The following is a 6,391-nucleotide window of genomic DNA, read 5'->3' as shown; positions in this document are numbered from 1 at the left end:
GGCACCATAGAGGGCATTTCCAGCATTAAGCTCGGCTAAACTCCTTCAACTTTTTTGGACCAAGATGATCTATGACATCTTGGATATAGTCCGGCGTTGGAGCTTGGACACAGTACAACGTTGGAGCTTGGATACATTTTGGCGTTAGAGCTCGGGAGCAGTCCGGCGTTGGTGCTCGGTTGCAAAAGATACCTCGAATACAGTCCGGCATTGGAGCTCGGACGCAAGAGGACGCTGCCGCCCAGGAACAACTTCAAACCCGAGGTGTGGCATAAAAATAACAAGGCATTGGTAAAGGCCAGAAACTTAAAGGGGCTCCTCGGATACCCGACGTGTAAACTCGTCGAATGCATTTCGGCGATCCTCAAGATCGAATATAAAGAAGATTTGTTGAACCAGTTTTCAAGACCGACGACCGAAGATGAAGAACAGTTCAGAAGAATCGAGGAGCATCCCTAACTTGAAGACCGGTTCAGGGGGCTATTGACGGTGTCCTGGGCTAGGGGGTACTCAACACGTCATCTCCCGATCTGATAGATTGGGCCGATGACCCCCGTGGCCGTATACTCATGGGCCAGTTCAGACAGCTGCCGCATACAAGGAAGATTGCACAAGATTTGGCGATCAAGACAAGGACTTCTCCCCACCGGCGTATTCGGCTAGGACTCTTGTTATCCTAGGCCTCTAGTGCATTATATAAACCAGGGCCAGGCTAGTCGATAGATATATACATACAATCATACCATAGGCTAGCTTCTAGGGTTTAGCCTCTCTGATCTCGTGGTAGATCTACTCTGGTACTACCCATATCATCAATATTAATCAAGCAGGACGTAGGGTTTTACCTCCATCAAGAGGGCCCGAACCTGGGTAAAACTTCGTGTCCCTTGCCTCCTGTTACCATTGATCCTAGACGCACAGTTCAGGACCCCCTACCCGAGATCCGCCGGTTTTGACACCGACACACACCAACAGGGATTGTTGGGTGTTCAAGCAGGCAGGCAAGTTAAATGCCGAAAATAGAGACAAGGGTCTGCATAGCGACAACGAGGAAGAGCCCCGGCCGCCGAACAATAGTGGACAGAAGGGTTTCCCCCCACAAGTGCAGACGGTGAACATGATATACGCAACCCACATCCCTAAGAGGGAGCAGAAGCGTGCATTAAGGGACGTATACGCGATGGAGCCAGTCGGCCCAAAGTTCAACCCATGGTCCTCCTGCCCGATCACTTTTGATCGAAGGGACCACCCCACTAGCATCCATCACGGTGGATTTGCCGCATTGGTTCTAGACCCAATTATTGACGGATTTCACCTCACTAGAGTCCTTAGGGATGGCGGCAGCAGCCTGAACCTGCTTTACCAGGATACATTGCGAAAAATGGGCATCAATCCCTCGAGGATTAAGCCCACTAAAACGATCTTTAAAGGCATCATACCAGGTGTAGAGGCCAACTGTATAGGCTCAGTCACACTTGAAGTGGTCTTGGGATCTCCGGGTAATTTCCGAAGCGAGGAGTTAATCTTCGACATAGTCCCGTTCCGCAGTGGCTATCACGCACTGCTCGAGCGAACCACATTTGCCAAGTTCAATGCGGTACTGCACTACGCATACCTTAAGCTCAAGATGCCAGGCCCTCAAGGAGTCATTACGGTCAATGGAAACACCGAACGCTCTCTCCGAACGGAGGAGCATACGGCGGCTCTCGCAGCGGAAATACAAGGCAGCCTCTCAAGGCAATTCTCCAGTCCGGCCATTAAATGTCCGGACACCGTCAAGCGCGCCCGGATTAACCTACAACAAGACCGCCTGACACGTTCCGAGCAGGCGTAGCAATGCGGCCCCAACCCCAGCCCTCGCGAAATTGCGAAACCAGTGCTGCGCGTACATAACTACGCTCTGGAAATACCATGGGCACAGGGGGAGGGGCACCATCACGACACGCCCGAAACATGGCTTAAACCGCACTAGGGGCTGCCGATTTCTTCATTTTCTCTTACTTTTAGGACTCCATTCTTCGGAAGGCCTAACCGGCAGTACAATTGCCGAACAAGCGATGCAAGAACCATGGAAGCAGAAAGCTACGCCGCATTATGGAACCCCCAGGTGGTCTCTATAACGAGCAGTATACCTGTTTCACATACCATTCCGTAGCCTGCCCCTGGAAAGGACATGTTAAATAGTCCCACCTTTTGCTTATCACACTATTTGTATCGTTCTGCTTTGATCGCAGCTTCTTTAATAAACAATGCATAGCTTTTGTCTATTTTTGCATTAATCTTTTTTGCGAACATATGTTCATTAATGACATATTGCACCCGTACACTTTGGTATGGGCAATACGCCAGGGGCTTAAGTACCCCACAATATGGTGTGAGAAGTCCGAACACTTTCACAAGTGCGGCACCCCGAACTTATAGCATTATATGCATCGGCTCCGAATCATGTCTTGGGTCAATAGTTGGGTTTGCTCGGCTCCTATGTTTTGGTGCCTTATGTTCCAATATATCGGCTAAGGTAGCACTAGGAGAACTACTGCGATTGTGCCCCAGTTGAGCTGGGCTAAGAACCACAGTAGAGAAAGCTAAAACTGACTGTCATGATGAGGCGAGAGCTGGTCGCTGTTCGAGAGGTTTTCAAGTCCCTAAAGACTTATGCCGCTTAGAGTGAGGAGTCGGCTTTGTCCGGCCTAGGCGTGGATAGCGCCCCGAATTCGGTCTTCCGAACACTAGGGGCTTCGCCGAAATTTAAAATTATAGAATTTTATGGCTAAGTGAGAGTGTTCAAGCATTATAGTCCGATCGCCTTGTTCGTTGTGTTGAGCGCCTCCCTCGAAGGACCCAAGAATGGGAAAAAGAGCGCTCAAGTTTATCCCGAACACCCCAGCACTCGTGGCATGGGGGCAGAAGCCGACGACTCGCCATCTCTCAAATTTGATAAACGGCGGCACAAAAGGTAATATTTTAAATTCAAAAGCGTTGCTTAGCGCATATGAACAAGTTTTCAACGTACAGGATCACAAATGCGAGTTTACTCAAAAATTAAATCTTTGGAGCATTCATCCGCTATAAGGCGGGCACCCTTCAGGACGCCCTCATAATACGCTTCCGGGACGCGATGCTCCTTGCCCGGCGGTGGCCCATCCTTCACCAGCTTCTCCGCATCCATCTTGCCCTAGTGCACTTTAGCACGGGCAAGCGCCCTACGGGCACCTTCGATGCAGACGGAGCGCTTGACGACTTCAAGCCTCGGACAGGCATCGACCAGCCGCCTCACCAGCCCGAAGTAGCTCCCAGGCAGGGCCTCTCCTGGCCATAGCCGAACTATAAAGCCCTTTAGGGCCTGTTCGGCCACCTTGTGGAGCTCGACCAATTGCTTCAACTGGTCGCTCAAAGGCACCAGATGTCCGGCCTCAGCATATTGAGACCAGAACACCTTCTCCATCGAGCTGCCCTCCTCGGCTCGGTAGAATGCGGCGGCATCAGACACGTTGCGAGGCAAATCTGCGAATGCTCCTAGAGAGCTCCGGATTTGGGTAAGTAACACATAATTCACTTTCACATGCTTGCTTTGCATAAAGAAAGCCTTACCCGCCGCTATCTTCTTCATCGCCTCAACCTCCCGGAGGGCTTTCTGGGCCTCGGCCTTGGCAGACTTTCGCTTTCGAGGGCTGCCGCAAGCTCAGACGCTTGCGTCCTTGAGTCAAGCTCCAAACTCTCGTGTTTTTTCATGAGAGCCCGGAGCTCTTTCTGCACCTCCTCCACCCGCGCCTCCTGCTTTCCTCTCTCTGTGCACTCCACGGCCGCTTTGTTTTCGGCCTCGGACAGCGGTTTCTTAAGGGTTGCCACCTCGGTCGTGGCCCCTATAATAGCACATTGATCCTGTCAATTTTTGCAACCACATCTTATCTATACACTTGCATAAGGTATTACTTACCTTCCTTCTCCTCGAGTTGCCTCTTGGCATGGCCGAGCTCGTTCTTGGACCGCGCGAGGTCTTGCTTCAGCGTATCCACCTCCGCAGTCAGTGCGGCGGAGGCCAGCAGTGAAGCCTGCATATGCATATTGACTTGATTATGTTAGACTCCTGCGAATGTTATTAGATCCTCTATTCGGCTTTTCTTTCCGAACGCTGAACAGAGTATCAGGGGCTACTATCTATGCGGTAATATTTTTACATATTCTTTACTTACCTCAAAGCCGGTTAGAAGGCTGGCACAGGCTTCAGTCAGTCCGCTCTTGGCGGACTGAACCTTCCGGATCACCGCACTCATAATAGTGCGGTGCTCCTCGTCGATGGAAGCGCCGCTAAGCACCTCCAGCAAATTGTCCGGTGCCTCCGCTTGGACGGAGGTCACTGGCTTGGTAGGCTTGCTCCTCTTGGAAGGAGGCTGCCTACCGGAGTCCGGAACCGTTGAAGGTTCCGGCGCGGTGTCCGGCTCAGGGCCGGACTCGGAGCTCTTGGGGGATCTATCCCCTTTACACCTAGAGTCCGGGAGGTCGCCTTGTGGCGCCTCCAGGACCACCTCCTCCTGGCTTGGCGCCTATTGGGACAGCACCTCGGCGTTGTCCGTAGGGTGGGGGGGGGGAGGTAGCGGGCGGAAGTGAATTCACGTCTGACGAATCCAGGGAGCCGCTCGACGACTCGTTGAGCCCGGCCTTGAGCGGACTGCATAGTCATATTCGGCGTAAGGAGGAGCTGTGCAAGAAAGGAACACTATGAATTGCTCTGGTGTCCGAATACTTATGATCTCGCCAGGGGCTTGGCCCTGTGCGTCCACTCCTCTTCGCCATCGTCAGCGTTGGTGGAGTAGTCCGGAGGAAGGGTCTTCCCCCTCTTGGACCCTTCAGCCTCCCCAGTTGGGGCGGCCTTCCTTTTCTTTCCTCCCCCCGCTGGAGGGGGAGAGGTTTATTCTTCCTCCTCGTCTTCACGGGAGGAGTGCGTCTCGGAGTCGTCGGATGATGAATCCGACACCTCCAGGCGCCGGGCACTCTTTCGAGTCCCCGTGGCCTTCTTCTTGGCCTTCTTCTCCGGCACCACGCAGGGCGCCGGAACCAGCAGCTTCGCCAAGCGGGCGTCCGCTGGGTCTTCAGGCAAGGGAGCCGGACAGTTGATATGTCCGGACATCGCCTGCCAATCCTGTCAAAGGTAAGGGAGCTTAGATCCCGCATAGAGTCAAACTATGAAAAACTAATACCCTGTAAAAGGTAAAAATAGCTTACCGCACTAGCGTGACACTGCGTGCTGAATCCTCGATCCTCGGTAGCGGATGCGGGAGCCTCGGCGCCCTTGAAAAGCGCCTTCCAGGCATCTTCGTACGTCATGTCGAAGAGCCTGCTCAGAGTTCGGTGCTGCGCCGGGTCGAACTCCCACAGGTTGAAAGTCTGTTGTTGACACGGGAGGATCCGACGGATGAGCATAACCTGGACTACGTTGACAAGTTTGAGCTTCTTGTCCACCAGGGTTTGGATGTATGTTTGGAGTCCGGTCAGCTCTCCTTTGTTACCCCACGACAGGCCCGTCTCTTTCCAGGAGGTGAGCCGCGTAGGGGGTCTGGATCGGAACTCGGGGGCCGCGACCCATTCAGGGTCGTGCGGCTCGGTGATGTAAAACCACCCTGATTGCCACCCCTTTAGGGTCTCCACGAAGGAGCCCTCGAGCCATAGGACGTTGGGCATCTTGCCCGCCATGGTGCCTCCGCACTCCGCCTGGTTGCCGCGTACCACCTTTGGCTTGACGTTGAAAGTCTTGAGCCATAGGCCGAAATGGGGGCAGATGCAGAGGAAAGCCTCGCACACGACGATAAATGCAGAGATGTTGAGGATGAAGTTCGGGGCCAGATCGTGGAAATCCAGGCCATAGTAGAACATGAGCCCCCAGACGAATGGGTGGAGAGGGAAGCTCAGTCCATGGAGAAAGTGGGGGAGGAACACTACCCTCTCATGAGGCCTTGGGGTGGGGATGAGCTGCCCCTCTTCGGGAAGCCGGTGTGCGATGTCGTTAGACAAGTATCCGGCCTTCCTCAGTTTTTTGATGTGTCCCTCCATGACGGAGGAAACCATCCACTTGCCTCCCGCTCCGGACATGGCTGGAGAAGGTTGAGGTGGGGAGTGCGGACTTGGGCGCTGGAGCTCGAGTGCGCGGAAATGGTTGAGCAAAGGAGGAAGAAGGCGTGGATGAAAAAGGTGGATTCTTATCCCCTTATATGGGCGGACGCAACTATGCGTCCCCACCAGTCTGGTAAAACTCGCTTATCTCCCAAGTGCCGTAATCAATGGCGCAATTGGGTTACCCACGCTCGTATTGATGAGAAGCCCGGAATAAGGGGGCACGATCTCTGCTTCGACAAGACGTGCCAAGGAAACCGCCTCGCGAAACACGCTGAGGTGG

The sequence above is a fragment of the Triticum dicoccoides genome, chromosome 2A, assembly GCF_002162155.2.
Source record: "Triticum dicoccoides isolate Atlit2015 ecotype Zavitan chromosome 2A, WEW_v2.0, whole genome shotgun sequence".
Taxonomy (NCBI): Eukaryota; Viridiplantae; Streptophyta; class Magnoliopsida; order Poales; family Poaceae; genus Triticum; species Triticum dicoccoides.
This window is presented reverse-complemented; position numbering follows the sequence as displayed.